Below are 15,486 nucleotides of genomic sequence, written 5' to 3'. Positions count from 1 at the left end.
GATCGAAGTGCCTAAAACGTGGAATAGTCGAGAGGTCGGGTGAATACAGAGGTGCAGTTAGGTTTCATATCATAAGTCCTTAAGTTTCCGCAGGATTGGCAATGCGACATGTGGCCTGGCGTTATCGTGAAGAAGAATCGACCCCTTGGTTGACCAATGCTGAACAAAGATATTGCAGTTTCCCATGCATTTTGTCAAATTCGTGGCAATATTTCTCAGCTGACATGTTCACCATAATTCAAGAAGTTATAATGGACAACCCTAGCAGTACACTACCAAACAGTCACCATAATCTTTTTGGGTGCAGATTTGGTTTCAGGAAGTGTTTTGGCGAGTTATCCTTCTCCAACCACTAAGCTGTACGCCTCCTGTTATCGTACAGAATCCAATTCTCATCGCACGTGATGATTCGATCGAGAAGTAGATCATTTTGGTGGAGCAATAGAGTGGACGTGCAATTTCAAATCGTCGATTTTTTTGGGCTTCGATTAGTTCGGGGATACCCACTTGTCGAGCTTCTTTACTTTACCAATTTGCTCCAGATGGCGAACGACGGCTAGTGATAAACACTAAACTCTTTCATATTTTCCCATGTTGTCTTTCTTCAATTAGTTTTTTTGAGTTGGTCGTCGACCACAACGGAAGGCCTACCTACCTTTTCTTCAAGAACTAAATTTTCAAGACGAAATCTGTGAAACCATCGCATTCGCTAATCCTTCCTTCTACCCAAAGTGTATTGATGTTATGCGCGATTCGGGCCGCACTTCGCCCATATCAGTACTAATAAATTTGACGAAAATCTAGTTTGGACATATTTAATTTCGCAGGTGCTCTCTCTTATAAAAATTCATATAAACTATAATGTTTTGTATGAAAGATAACAGTTAGAAGTATTTATTATAACCCATAAATTAGATTTGAAGATTTAGCTTTCTTTGAATGACAAGCACCTGCGTAAATGAAACGAATTTTCAAAATCTGCGTTAATTTTGCACCAATTCAATATTATCATTCGAAAAGATCTATAATAGAAATCTTGTTTATGTCAACAAACAATTAACCATCCTCGTGTGCAATTTGTGTCGGGATACATCAGATAGAGAAAATTCTCTTCGGCATGATTTAACGGGGTAAAAGTTTTTTTTTTTCTCTCCCCAAGATAAGTAATAATTCGCAGGGCTGATACATGCGGATCAATAAATCTGAAACGGCCCAGCCTCTTCTGAATTTAACCCGGGGACAGAAGCAGACCCGATGCCGCAGGGGCGTCCGTCGCACGATATCCGGACAAGTTTTTCCCCTCCGCGGAAGTACGAAAACTGGACAAAAAAAGAAGAAAAAACAACCGTTATCAACAGTGGAGCAAGGGGAGAATACATAAATGGATTTTATCGGCGATATTGATTAGGGGCCGTTTACAACCCACGGGTATTTCTACAGTTTTACCGGTGGATTACGCAACTTGAGGGCCGTGACTAATACAAGTTACCCAACCAGGAATAATCCAGACTAGCTGTTGAAAATATAACTCCGACCCTACGTCGGACTATAAGATACATGCACGGAAAATTTATCGACTGCTATTCCTCTTAAATAAAACCTAAATTATACTCATTATATTTAGGGGGCTGATTGAGCAAACTACTTCTTTCAATTAATTAATCTTTTTAGGTAAGGTCTTGGCCGAAATGAAAAACTAGTGCCTCGAGCGGGATTCGAACCCACGACTTTCGGCTAAATACGCCGCTGCTCTACCACTTGAGCCATCGTGTGACTTCGATCCGACATTATCCGATTAGTAGACATTAAAAAAACACGTTTTCAGGGTGTTAAACGTTTTTCAGATCTTTATATAAGGCATTATTGGTTGAGATAAAAAGTCAAGTGTCACGAGGGGGATTTGAACCTTCGACATTCGGCTCAATACGCCGCTGCTCTAACCACTTGAGCTATCGTGACACGTGGGGTTCGAATCCCGCTCATGACACTTTTTCATTTCGACCAAGACCTAAATTATGCGTTTAAAAAAAAGAGAGTACAACTAATCCACGTTAATTTTAAAATTGTAGTCTTTTTCCTCAGCCTGAACATATAAAGATCGAACTGTGAATGGTAAGGGCGAGAACTACCCCTCGTCCGAGTGTTTTAGGCTTAGCATAAGCCATCAAACTTTGACGAAGCAGCTTGAAGATCGACTAAAAATAAAATTCCTTCGTCTCAAAAGACATCCAGGATGTTTAACACTGTCAGTATGATTGCATCAGTTCAGACCTGATGTGGACTAAGAATAATTGCTGATCAATTTGATAATGTCGATTTGTTAAATTGTGGTCGAATTTTTAGATCAAATTTAGAACGTGACTTTTTTTCTTAAATAAGGTAATTTTTGATCAAATTTTCGTCTAGTCATTTTGTATAGAGAAAAAAGATGGCGGAATTAAAATAAAACTGGCCAAACTTATATCAACAAGTAAATAAAGTGAAAATGTACATTATAGTTTACACAAAGAGAAAGTGACAGGGAGAAGAGAGATTGAACTTTGCTTTAACGATTTATTACAAAATACACGCAAAAGTTAGGTTTTTAAGACCTTTCTTGCACTTAAAATGTAATTACAATTTATAATTTTTGTTTTTAGTCGCATCAGATTTAAAATAAATATTACAAATCATTGAAAAATCAATAATAAAGTAGAATTTTAGAATTTAAAGTGAGAGTAAGTTAAACTTATAATGTATATTTTTATGCAGAACATATTATTATTGACTAACAGGCAAGAAGATTTTATTTTAAGTGAAAGAGTGAGAGAGAGAGAGAGAGAGAGAGAGAGAGAGAGAGAGAGAGAGAGAGAGAGAGAGAGAGAGAGAGAGAGAGAGAGAGAAGGAAAAAAGAACTCAAGAAAATGTTACGAAATTTACATATTTAACACAAGTAAAAAGAAATCAGAAAAGTATAAAAAAAAAACTACAGTTTTAAATGAAAATATGTGCGAGCTAGAGATATAGATAATAGATGAATATATAGATAGAATAGACAGAGAACAACCTCTCTTAAAATTAACGGGAATTAATGAGAAGATGAGAGAGAGAGAATGTGAAAGAGAGAGAGAGTGTGTGTGAGAGTGAGAGAGAAGGCTTGTGGCCCTCTCTTACATTCAGCGACTTAATAAGAGATTGATTGACGGGTTTATTTAATCACAAAATTAGATCTGTTGGACCTTTCTTACAATTAACATGAGTTATACAATATACATTGCACATTTATTATTATTTGATCAATCAATCAATCCCCTTTTCTCTTACTAACTCTACTCCCAATGTTATTATACCATGCAAAATCTCTCTAATATGTAGGATGAGCCAAGAATGTGCCCTTGTGGGAGGCCGGCTGGAATCGGTCTGATTTCCAAAAACAAGCAGCGAATGAAGCAGCGGACGGTTAAGTAGGATTTCAGGATAATATAATAAAGGAGTAGGTAGAAGCGATTAAGTATATAAAGCATGCCCGAATGTCAGGCCTTAGGAAAAGCAAAAAAAAAAAAAATAGAAGAAAAAGAATTTTATAAAATGCGGTGTGCGTCGTTTGCCGGGCGTTGTTTTTCAGGATGGGCCGAGTAATGATATGTTAAATCAATTAGTGGATGGGATTTGATAGCGGCTAGGTGGACGAGGCGGCGTCTGTGCGCATGCGCCTCCGGCCCGCTTTTGGTGGGGCCTTGCAAAAGGAACGGCAGGCGGGCGGGGGGGCGATGATTATTGACTCGGCTCGTTCCGTCCGTAATCTAGCTGACACCGGACCAGCGGGCAGATAAATGAACGCACACTCGGATCCAGCAGAGCAAGGGAAGAGCAGAGCGAGACGAGGCCATCTTGGAACGAGAGACGGCCAACCCAGCTCAGTTTAGACGGACGGACGACGTTTTACCAGCCTCGACCGTTTACCGACTCGACAACTCTTGTTTTGTTTTTTTATTGTGTATGTGCTTTGTGTGAGAACTGTCAGTGACCCACGTGCTCCCTTGACACCGGACCGACCGAGGAGCCGTTTTCCCAGAGGAAAAGTGCCCTTTCCTCTTTCGGGTTTCCCTCATATTTTTGTGACAAGTGTCAACGTGTGCGGCTCATCCTCACCGGCTCGACGATTCCAGTTTCCCCGCTCTCGCCCACAGCTATCAAGGTAAATAAACAATTATTTCATAATTTTAATTAGTTTTAACCCGAAATATTCTCAAGTCTTAAAGCGGTTTTCGTCTAAATATGTCTAAGAAAACCCGCCAAATTTCACATGTCTTGCCAACCTGAAAAAAACAACACGAAACTATCTCAATTTTAAATTAATTTTATAAACATTTTCAGTTAATGATTGACGTTAAAAATACTCAAAATATTGTTACTTTTTCTCTTAAATCCATTTTAATCGAATCTTCTCATTTATAAAAATAAACAACGCAAAAAAAGCGGAACCAAAACAATTTAAAATACCTGTTGTCAATTTCAGTTGGTGAACCTGCGATATGATTTAAAACTAGTATAAAAAAAAACTTTATTTTACAAAAAACAAACAAAAAAACTAACGTTTACACTGTCAAATTATTATTATTAACAAACCAATACACTAATTTTTTCTCTAAAATAATTATTATAAAACAGGCTTCTGTGATGAATACGGCCGTGGTTCGTTAGTGATAATGAGTCTCCTCGGTGAGAGCGTCAATGTTGTTTTGATGTTTTTTCCCCAAAATTTTGTTATACGCCGTGGTTTTAAATCGCCCATCAAATTTCAATTAAACGCCACAATTTTGAACTAAAGGTAGATAAACGTTTCATTAATTTTTATTTAGATCACGGATTGTACAAAGCGCAAGACGATTCTCTAGTTTGCACCGATTGCCGTAATCCATTACCGAACTTTAATAACGCCCATGTCTCATTTCCCCGTGAATAATTAGCTTTAATCCGACGGAAAAAAACCTAAAACTGGATAATTAAAAAACATAATCGACTTTTGGACGTCATTAAAAGATTATTTTTTAACAAAGGCAAGCTTGGTTGCTTGTATGTTTCCTTATGATGTTGGCGAGGCGGTGAACCTGGCCTGTTTATCCTTTCTCGTTTTGTCCTTTTGCATTTTGCCATCTTCAGTGTATCTGCCTGGAAGAAAGATCCTTCACAGAAAGTGAATAGACATAAAAGTGGAATTTTTATCGACCTGACAGTAATCACATTAGAATTTTTTTGAGGTACCTTCATAAGGTCTTTGTGATGAAGTAGACTTTTTTGGGTTCAACAAGCTTTCGGCGATTTATATCGCTATCCTCAGGGCGTATATAATTATTGAAAAATACGTACATTAACATTTACAGAGTTACAGTACAAGTACAGGGTGGTATTGAGTGGTGCCTAAAATCTGTTCATCAGGGGATTTGCTCATCTGTTTTTATAACTGGCGAACTTCAGTTGTTAATCAACCTATCGTGCCTTGCCAGCGGCCTTGGTGTAGGATCTTGCTTGCGGCTTTTCCTTCCCTATTTGCACGAAATTGCACCTACATAGGCCCTCATAAAAGCATAAAAGTCCGCAGTCTCCTCTTCTTACTGGCAATATCTGTTAGTGTTTCTTCTGTCTTTACTGTCCGGTGCATATGCCAGAATCCTGGTCCTGTTGCGGTTACCCTCCAGTAAGTCCTTTGTAGGTCTTACGGATGGCCCTTTTATGAATTTATTGGGGTAATGTTCCCCTCAGGTATTTGACTCATTAAGAATGTTTCCTTTTTTATGGCAAGCTGCCATGCTACAGTAAGGTTCAGGGCCTAGAGAATTCGTATTGGCTCCTTTTTTGGCCAACATTTCCATTTTCACATTGGCTCTATGCCCCCTAATGCCCAGGGACCCACGGTATAGTTGATAAAAGTTAACTGAATAAAGATAATTAATAGTAATATACAAGCTAACTAGCATAACATAGTAATGCGGTGGCGTTAATAAAATTTAACAAACAGAGCTATGGGTGAGTGTACAGAACGATAATGAGACATACATAGACGGTATACGAGAATGATCTGAACATTTATGTCTTGGTTTATAAAATTCCAATATTATCTGTTATCCGATGTTTTGATTGCAATTTATGCAATTAGTCTTCTTATGGGCGGAAATGAAGGATATATTATGTGTACAATTATCAAAGTTTTCGGGTCGGCGAATACACTGGTTAGGTTGATGATGTTCCTGAGAGCTCGATAGTATGTATGTGTGATATGTTGATGTGATAATTGCAATTCATCTTATCGAAAAGGTCCCCGCTTTCTTTAATTTCAGAGAATTTTGCCAAAGGAGCATTATCTCTAGTATAATCATAATTCATGGGGTAGGTTTTACGAGTGTAAGTGACAACATTGTATTTCTTAATATTCATCACCATTGAATTCCCTTGACATCACTCATGAGTAGAGGCCAGACTAGAGATTACTATTTTGAGAGGTTTGGATAATTTTATGAAGCTACAACTCGTCGGCATAAATAAAAAATGCTATTCTTAATGCAATATTTTTGGTCATTAATACAGATATTAAATAGTAGGGTGAGAGGTGTCCACCTTGTGCTACACACGTAGCTTCGAAATCTTTTGAAAAGAAGTTTTTCATTCAAGTTCAATTTTCATTACTTATTTTGAAATTAACAGATCAGATTTAATCCTATTTAATGAGAGAGTAGTTAGCCTGTGCAGTCCAATTTATCTCTAAGTAAATCATGGTTTGACTCGGTCAAATGCTTTAGATGGATCAGTATTGATTGTGTCCAATCGGCAAATACTTTCGAATTAATTAATTATTTAGGACGTAAGATCCGTACAAAACCTCTTTGTCAGGGTAATGCATTTAATTTCAGATGCAGTTATTACAATACATGTTTTATGAAATAACTTAGAGCAAGCAACACATTGCACCTGCAAAATTATCAATAACACGAGAATTACAATGTAATATGTAATAATTGGCCTGTCCAGCCTTTTGTGTCTCTCTCAGGGTTTTCAGATTTAACCTCTCCATACTTCTACTTGACCATTCTCTTAAGCCCTGATTGTTCAAAGAATAAAAGGCCCAAACTTCTCGCCATCTTCAGTTATCACTTTGTTTCTGGATATAAGCAGGGCTCATAAAAATGTTCAAAGGCCGTATTAAAGAACGCGTAAAAATTAATACATTAATTAAATATTAATGCGATAATTGAAGACGTCAAAATTTGGACACGTGTCTGACAGAGAGAAACAGAATAGTTAAAGTTGACAAAAAACGACTAAATTAAGCTTTCCTACAAGTCAAAAACAGTAAAAATTTGAATTGCGTTTATCTTTTGTCTGGCTTCGACACGGTTGATATTTCACATACACGCTTTATCTCTCGAATTACCCTATTGGTGATTAAAAACTCAACAGAGGCTTTATGGCCTAATAAAACTCTAGAGTGAAGAGAAATGAACGTCAAGAAGCACAGGATTCAAATGTAATTAACGAAAGGTAAACGAAACGTAACTAAGTGAAAATTAAAAATAAATAAATAAAAAATAATAAAAAAACAATTGACGTGAAAAGAAACAAAAGGATTGTGCTTTATTAGCTTTTTCATCGGGCTGATTTACGTTGGTCTATAAATTGTATTATGTAAGTCTTTATGAAATCAAGGGCTAGAACAATTCTATCTGTTGTGATTCATTCACAAATTTAGTACCTATAGTTTTGGCTAAAGCACTTTTCATGATAAGTCGATGTATGTTAAGTTTGGATTAGCCTCTATTATATTGTAAATTTATCAATCTTCTAGACATTAGTATTTTCAAAGATTGGTAATTTAAGAAATAAACGAAAAACATTACGTACAGGTTCATTTATGTAGAGGTAGGATGGCTATAGCCCTTAATTTATATTATCCTTGGGTAAATAATTAAACTTCGTTGGATCGAAAAAAGAGGCTCAATCATTAATCAAGCTATTAAAAAATGTCTTTTTAAATTGCACTCTGTAATGAACTGAGGAGAGAAATTTAGGCAAACACACGGTGTTGTAGATCTATTTTAAAAGTTTTTGCCTTTGAATTATTTAGGTATGTCACTTTCATATAGTTTGGTGAAAAAAGTATGAGAAATACTTAACAATGGATGACTACAAGATTAAAGACTTAGTTGCGATGAACTATAACTACTGAGTTTTAGACAGTTTAAGGCCAGCCTAATTTCTCTTATGTCGTGGTCAGAAGCGAAACCGTTGCATTTGCCAAAAATTTAAGCCAAACACCAGAGTAATAAAGGACTTTTAAACAATTATGTTATTTTTTGATACTACAGATTGGGGGGGGGGGACGAACGTTGACTATTCATTCATAAGATTAATAGTAAAAAATACCAATTATGTTTAGTGGTTTGATTGACCAAATTACTTCTTTCAATAAATTATTCCTTTTATGTAAGGTCTTGGTTGAAATGAAGTAAAAAATGTCTTCATTTAGGGTAATTTGAAGTTTCAGGGTTAAGAAAAATAAATATTCTATTGAAAAGTCATGTAATGTTTTAATCTGTGCATTCAGATTACCATTGAACGTAGTGCCTTTTGATACACACACACACACACACACACAAAAACAGATCAGACATTATCTTAATAATTAAATCGAACCCAATTACCATCAAGAGTTCAAAGAGACTTCAACAACCGGTCCTACTGTCCAGGTATGCTGTCAGAAATGGTCTGCAATCAGACTGAGTTAACTTGCAGGTCACCGAACAAACTTGTAAATTTGCATTGCAGTAAATTAGTAAAGTAATTTTGAAACTTGTGAATTTTAGAAAAGTTCCATCATTGTGAACCTACAGTCAAAAATTTTATCTTATGGACTTTTATATCTATAAATTGCCATAAGATAAAAGCCATTTCAAATGAGTTACGATCATCTTAAAAATGACATTAATGCTCTTTCTATATTATTTGTTCATTGGTTATTTTAAAAAGGTTAAGTTTCTCGATATTACTTGTAACAGGAATTTCTTATTTTAAGGATGTTTATGAACGACAGGAGGTTTTCAAAAAATGGTCAGGAATACCGGAGTCCGGTCAGTTTTGTTGAGGAGAAAGTGCCTCTTAGGTTAAACAGTCCGTCAGATGTCTTACCTGACCCTGTTTTTCCCCAATTATCATCCGGCCCTCGACGTTCCCACAGCTTGCCATTTTGGCGTCCACGGGGGTAAAAATGGAGTTTCGGGGCCTCAGGTGATTAGAGAGGAAGTGTCATTTTTGGACCAAGGCCGGTTGTGGATTAGATCTGCGCTCACGTTTACGAAACGGAACGACCAGGGATCCATGAAAGTCGAAGCCGATGTTCGCTTATTAACAAGTTGAATATTCATGATTTACGTTAAATTTCACAATGCTTAGATGACTTTAAAAAAAACTTGCTTTTAATTTTATATAGGCAAATCAGGCTTGCTAAAATTTTAAGTTTGGTATTTTGGAAAGTATAGAGAAATTCTTAGAACTGTGCCTTTCTTAACGGTTTTTGTCCTTCTTATCACAAGTTTATTGTCGTACAATAAAGACATAAAACGTTGGGGTTGGGAAATCAATTTTAAAGACCGCAAATTAATAGGTTAAAGTTTCTCGATTTATCGTTGATTCCACCGTTCGGACAAGTAAATTTAAAAAAAATGCTGATCGATTTTTGAATATTCATGATTTACGTTAAATTTCACAATGCTTAGATGACTTAAAAAAAAAAACTTGCTTTTTTGTCCGAACCATTCATAGTTTACAGAGGCCAAGCTTTGCTGATCCTGGCGGAGTCTAAAGACCATTTCTATAAACTTCACCCTGTTGGGGAGTTAATAATGCAGTTTGGATAAAAGCGGTTGTGAAATTCTAAAGTAGTTTCTCGATACCTGATAAAATCTACATATGAGCCGTTTTTCCGATATAACTTGTTTGGCGGAAATTATTTTGTTTGTACTAACAAAAATAACAGTGCAGAAAAATATCTGATGTGCTAAACCTTTCAAATGTACAAGGAAACCAAAATTACACCTTAACTGCTCACTTATGCTTCAGACCTTACAGATTATAAAAAGAGTCACTGATTTTGAGACGATCAAAGGGAAAATAGGCCGCAACGGTTTAGGCGTTGACACGGTGCTGATCATTGTAAGGTTAAGGTCCCGGGTTCGAATCCGGCGGCCCCCTGCATTCGAACCCAACAAACGATGGGCTTTTTGGAATTATTATTGGGCACCCACCCCGAGAGTTCATATAACGTCGTAGTTGAAGAGAGAGAGAGAGAGAGAGAGAGAGAGAGAGAGAGAGAGAAAAAAAAGAAATACATAGTTTAGTTAAAGGAAGTGGCAATCGATGGTCATTTGCGACAGTTTTCCTTATATTTAGACAAGCTCACTCACTTAAAAATCCAATTACAGACCAAAATTAAGGAGTGTCGATTGTATTTTTATTCCGACTGTAAAGTTTACTTACACAACAATTTTAGACATGAGCGTTATCGTTAGATTGAAAGAAGAGGCAAATAGGTCATTAAAAACCCCTTTTTAAATCGCAAACAAGAGTTCCCAGACACTGGTGTTTTAAAGATCGGTAACATAAGAAATACACTAAAATAAATAAATAATAAGCAAAGTGTTGTAGAGCATAGGTCATCATAGCTCTGATACACAGGAATTGATTAAACTATGGTCTTTTCGTTGGAATTAAAATCTAGACTTAAGTCCTTGTTCTTCGAAACAATTATTTTTCATTTCGGAATTAAAAATTATACTTTTAGCGTTTAATTTTGCTTAAGACCTGACAAATTAAAAACAAAGGTTTGGGATTACAACGTAACCGTAGAATAATTCCAACCAATGCAACCGAGCCTTATAATCCAATTCCTTGAGCTAGAACTCAACGGTGTGCGATAGGTATGGATACAATAGTTGAAACCATAGTTTCTTGATAAAATTTAGCTTAGACGTAGATGTATTCCAAAAAGTCCTTGTTCATACTTATAAACAAAACATTCTACATGTATGGAAATCAATATTACACCTTACCTACTTATTTATACTTCAGATCTTACAGATTCAAAAAAAGTTGGTGATTTTCGACGATCAAAGGTAAATCGATGATCATTGCGACAGTTTCGTAAATACGATGAAATTCCAGTGTGGTCAATAAACAGATCATAATATTTCAAAACGTACAGTTCGAGATTTTATGACAAGCATTCCAGCGGTATGACACTTTTGTAGTTTGTTTATGCCAGAAGATTATTAAAAACATGTTTGTAAATTGTACAAATGTATAAGATATTTAACCAACAAAATTCTTTTTTTTACGGCTGGTGGGAAAACAATTCTTGAAAATTTTCTCTGCCGTTTGAATTTAGAAATATGTTTGTAAATTGTAAAAATGTACAGCACATCGGAATTATTTTTTATTTCGTAATATCTTATTTTACGTCGCGTCAAATGGAAAATGAAATGTGAAAAATTTCCTTCGGAATCTCGTCTGCAGGGCTTGCATATAAATGATTTGTAGGAATTTCAACCGTGGAGAGACTGTCGAGATATTAATTGATTTTTTATATATTTTATTATAGATGTTTTCTTAGGCTTCGATGTTAAAATTACCTGATCGGTATTACTCGTGGTTATGTCTTACTTTTGTACGTTCGTCCTACTTTGTGCATGGAGAGGGGGCCCCCTCGATTCGATTAACTGCCTCCACGTCGTTAAGTTCCCACTTTCATCCAACTCTGGGTCTGAGTACAAACCACTATTGTAATTGGACTTTGTTTACCGTTCGCTTGACTTTACGGTGAGTACTGGGATGGAATTAAAAAAAAAGACTGATTATCGGGCGTGATTGTTGCCAGATGGCCCTAACAAAGGGAGTGCGATTATGTCTCCGCAGCAGACGGCTTTGAAACAAAGCCATCCGACCAAAAAAACATCGTCGGACTGGCATCTGCAGTCGGTTTCGGCCCCCGGCTGGGAAAGCGATATCGACTCGAAACTTTAAACCCGGCGTCAATTAATCTAAAAGCGGGTTGCGGGGTTTGTCCGAGTTGACAGAATGGAACAATTGTCGATGTGTCGCACGGCCGTAACTATGATTCACGGCCTGGCATAAATCGATAACGAGCAACTAGCAGTTCGGCGGAAGCCGGTTGAATATAACTGGGAGCCATCGTTTTTCACACGGGCCTTAGTCCGAAAGGGCTTTTTCCTTTAATAAGTTAACGCTTATTGCCCTGCTTTATTTATAAACAATCGTGATTTCGGATGCCTCGTTAAAATTGTTTGAACTCGTGTTCCTGGCGCGGTCTGAGATTAGCTTCTTAAGCCTAGGGCGAAATACTTGCGCGTTCATCTCCTTTTTTTACGGTTTCCTGCCAAGCGTGTATTTTTAGGATTTAAACGTTTTATTTTGGTAATATTGTCGAGTAGTACTTCGGTTCAGAGCCCTTCAGGTTTATAGGATAGCGGGTTTCTTTGAATCGGAACGATCATTGTGATTCCATATTATTTTACCTGTTTTCTGTTTGTGACCGGTCTGACGGCACGGGATTAAAGGTTGCCAAACGTGTTTGGTCAGTAATGTTCGAGTGTTGCTGTTTACGTTAAGTTGAAACCTAAACGGCTTACTTTACATCCCATACACTGTCGGTTTCTTTCAGTTTTCCATGTGACGACAAGACTGAGCAATTAACAGCGAGGAAAATTCTCACAACTCAAGGGAAATCTTGACAAACGAATCTAATAATTGAACTGTGGCTATACACTCAGTTCAGTTAATTGCAGCTTTTCTCTTACGATCTTGCTTGGAGATTTGCCCATGTCGCGGGGTGATAAACCTGAAATTTTGTCGTTACCGAACATTTCTGTCTGCCTATCCTTGCTTGGTTGGCCTTTCAGTTTAGACATTTCGCCATTTTCAGTGTCAAATCATGATTAAGGCAAACCAACAGATAAACCCTTTTCATTTATTGAAACGTCCAGACTTCTTCAAGTAAGCTTACATCACCAGGTATGCTTTACCCAACCATTCTTTGCTCCATACTCTTCTTATTTTACCTTACTTTTCATTGTTTTCGTTTTCCCTTCTTCCAATGTTATAGAAGTGACCAAATTTCTTCTATCACCCATGTCCGCAATCGCTATCTGATTACAAGCACCAAATAATATAAAAATTATTCTACATTTGGAAATTAATATTATGCTTTAACAGTTTAGTTCTGCTATAGATTTTCAGATTCAAAAGAACTTGATGATTTGCAAAGAGCAAAATTAAAATAGTTCTAGAAAGTACAGTCGATGGTCATTTGCTACAGATTTTCCCACAGATTCCACTAACTTAAAAATTAAAATAGGCTGAAATTAAATAATAATACTTTCTTTGGACTAGGTATGGCCTTATCCAGCCCTTCCTTGATTCATACTTCTTTGCCCTGCTTTTCATTCGTTCTCGATTTCCCTTCCACCGGTGTGGTAGAATTTACCTAAAGGCAAAATACTAAATTTCTTTTGTCACCCATGTTGCAAACGCATGTGACATCAGCAAGCGACCAGTCACTCCAACTGGATACAAAAATGGAGATTCTGAGAGGTTACACGCTCAGTTCATTTAATCGTTGTTTTTTCGCCATCTGGATTCAAGCAAACTGATTGATAAACTGAGCATGTGAAGCCCAAGATTTCTCTCCACACCACGTCATTCTTATCAGAAGCTTCAAGCAGCAATCGACGACTATACATCCGCTCGATGTTAGATAAGTCAAATCCTACACTCAATGTCTTGGCGCCCGAATAACAACGCGTGTAAAAAAATTAAAACAGGTACACTAACTAGTGTAGTGACCAATTGGCGTATTTTCTTAGCTTTCTGGGCTTTAAATTATAAAAACCCGTTTACGCTCAGAATTCCCCTGTTGTTAGTCATTATTGTGCATTGTTCGGGCGGTTATTTATGTTTTTCCTAAGGCAGCGGATGCCATTTGTGGCCGTGATGTCGTGATAAGAAAACAGCCGAATAGAATGCCATCAATTGAAGTATTGTTCTTATTTATATCAACAGGAAATGTAATAAATACGTGTATATAAAAGTTGTTTATATAATATTTTAGGATTTATGTGATAACAAAATATAGCGTGAATAACAATGTAATCGGTACTAATGAATAAATAAATAACGCCTCTTCATTTTTATGATCAATAGTAACGCAACCCCAGTTTTGTTTAAGTTTTTATGTGGTTGAATATTTTTTTCTAAACTTAAGTATTTATGATGAAATAACCTGCCATTTAGAATATTTGTTCTCGAGGGGATGGGATATTTAGGCCACGGTAATTTTTGGGTCCGCCGAGCTATGCACGGTCTTGATGTGGGACACCCTTCCTGTGTGAATATACGGTTAAGTCATTACCACTTGTAATCGCATGACGCCGAAAAACATATATTATGTTCAGAAATGAAAGGATCCGTTGGTTTTGAAATTTTCATTCATCGCTAATGGAATTAATGAAGTATGAAGTCACGACGTGTCTGTTTTCAGAATACCTACGCGAACAACTTTTCGGTGGACTTTGTTGTAAAAAACGTCGGCATTTTGGTTCGATGATCTTTACCCACCTAACAAACTCGGTTGATAAGTCGCATAAATCATCATAAACATATATTTCTGTCTGTGTGTAAAAGTGGGCTAACAAAGTAACTTAAATCAAATTTTCGTTCTGCAATGTAAGATTTGAAGTATTCAGTGTATATGCCAATGCAATAAATTCTCTTTTTTTAACGGCAAAATTGAAACATTGCTCTACGCAATAATCCAATTATACGACGTTGAATCCAATTTCCCTTGGTAATATGGCTTCCCATTGTCCTCATCGACAGGGTATATTTTTTGTCTTGAAATATTATAAAATACGAGCCCATTTATAGTATAAAAATAATAAATAGTTGATATCCAAATATCAAAATATAAAAAAAATCTCAATTCGCATGAAATCACTAAATATTGCTATTGTTTCAGAGTTCTGGAATTAACATTATATAAAGAATTGCCAGATCCTAGATATCTTTAGAGGTGTTAGAATAATTCTCCTCTTGTCATATTTGGTCTTGACGCCCACGCTTTTTTAAGCTTATGCAAATGTAGTAATGCTCGTTGTGACGATGTATGTAGTCAACTGTTTTACAGTATGGCCACCCGGTCGTATAACGAAAGATTGTGTAGCCAGGTCGTAACTTGGATTGTACCGACTCAGGAAAGTTCAACTGTAAAATAACAGAGAATAGTAATTGTCCGGAGCATTAAGAGAACACATGGCGACCGTATAGAGCAATATATTGTAATTAAAATAACCGGCAAAATAACTTACTTTAGCCAGTTTCGAGAGAGCATAACATTAAAGGGTGAGCCTGTCGAATTATCTGCGAGGAGATGGACAATAATCGTGG

General features: G+C 36.6%; 1 protein-coding gene across 1 annotated transcript in view; it reads left to right on the top strand.

The window, feature by feature from the left end:
* The first annotated feature begins 4,103 nt into the window (after positions 1 to 4,103).
* LOC106664199 (bromodomain adjacent to zinc finger domain protein 2B-like) overlaps positions 4,104 to 15,486 on the top strand; it is a 223,267-nt gene continuing 211,884 nt past the window's right edge. The window contains exon 1 of the mRNA XM_014389663.2: positions 4,104 to 4,177. The gene's annotated coding sequence lies outside the window, so the exon portion shown is untranslated. The remainder of the gene's footprint in view (positions 4,178 to 15,486) is intronic.

Source organism: Cimex lectularius, unplaced genomic scaffold (genome assembly GCF_000648675.2).
Source record: "Cimex lectularius strain Harlan isolate CLEC.00 unplaced genomic scaffold, Clec_2.1 scaffold119, whole genome shotgun sequence".
Classification (NCBI taxonomy): domain Eukaryota; kingdom Metazoa; phylum Arthropoda; class Insecta; order Hemiptera; family Cimicidae; genus Cimex; species Cimex lectularius.
This window is presented reverse-complemented; position numbering and strand designations above follow the sequence as displayed.